General features: G+C 32.2%; 1 protein-coding gene across 10 annotated transcripts in view; it reads right to left on the reverse strand.

Annotated features, from left to right (window-relative positions):
• LOC108968498 (protein 4.1 homolog) overlaps positions 1 to 1,198 on the reverse strand; it is a 91,260-nt gene that overhangs the window by 89,757 nt on the left and 305 nt on the right. For 5 of the 10 annotated variants that reach the window (XM_018932571.1, XM_018932569.1, XM_018932572.1 and 2 more), the window contains exon 2: positions 526 to 1,046. The gene's annotated coding sequence lies outside the window, so the exon portion shown is untranslated. The remainder of the gene's footprint in view (positions 1 to 525; positions 1,047 to 1,198) is intronic. The other 5 variants (XM_018932566.1, XM_018932565.1, XM_018932563.1 and 2 more) reach the window with 5 other exon arrangements.

Consider the following 1,198-nt stretch of genomic DNA (forward strand, 5'->3'; position numbering starts at 1 on the left):
GTACCAAATCTCGTGAAGTTATCTTGTCAAATAAAAAAGTTTTCCATATAAGGACTTGAGATGAGCGGGCAGTTTGTATGGCAGCTATATGCTATTTTTATCGAATATCGCCGGTTCCGACAAATGCGCAACTACTTGCGGAGCAATGGGTTTGTGCAGAATGTCAGATCGATATCTCAAAAYCGCAGGTACTAAATTGTTATATTGATATACATATAGGCTCATAGACGTTTCTTTCTCGGTGTTACAAACTTTTTGACAAACTTAGTACATATTTATTACCTATTCAGGGTATAATATGCCAAAATTCAATTACACAAAACTAAATAGCGGTAAACACAAAGTAAGTTACTAACGGTACACATTTTTAGTTACTATGGTACTTTCAATTTTCCCTTAAGCCAAAGCTGCCAGCATATTTTTCATTGCTTTACATATTTGTGTATGTATATATATAATATAATTATTTCTATGTATGTGTGCAATTTTTTTAATGAAACTATGCGTGAAATCGTTTGAACTTACCTATTTTTCTGTTGCTTGTCCTTTCGGCGTAGTAAACCAACACTAACGCACACACTCTTCGACAATAATAACAAAGCGGAATTTGATTCAAATTATCTTTGGGGTAGCAGGATAAAGAGTTAGCGCTGTCTCTTATTCGTATTTTCTTTATACCAGTCGTCGTCGTATACTGTTGCTCGTTGCAATGAAAGTATGCAATAATACAATAGATTTTATTTGGACGCTTACTTTTTTTTTCGATTCGTTGAAATATATTAATTTTCGGTGCCCGCTTTCGGGCGACTAAATTGGCAACACGTTTGAATAAAATTAATTCGATTTAAAATTGAAATATGTATATATTCATACATATGTATATTGATTTCTCACAACAAATTTTGTTCTAATTTTTTTGCATGCAAAAATTTAGTTAAATCTGTGTTCCTTAAACGCTAGCAACGCGCACTTACTTTGCTTTTTTTTCTACTTCCTCCGGCACGTTGTATTCACTAACAAAATCGGTTGTGTTTTTTTTTCAATTCCTAAAAGTGGTAATTGCATACATACATACACACACAAGAATATGCACACAATTATTTTAACATTTTTTTAAAACAATTTAAACAAATATACATATGTATATGAGTTTTTGTTATTTTCACGGCAGCAACGCAAAACAAGTTAATATCAACAC

The sequence above is a fragment of the Bactrocera latifrons genome, unplaced genomic scaffold (assembly GCF_001853355.1).
Source record: "Bactrocera latifrons isolate USDA-ARS-PBARC rearing strain unplaced genomic scaffold, ASM185335v1 scaffold_219, whole genome shotgun sequence".
Classification (NCBI taxonomy): Eukaryota; Metazoa; Arthropoda; class Insecta; order Diptera; family Tephritidae; genus Bactrocera; species Bactrocera latifrons.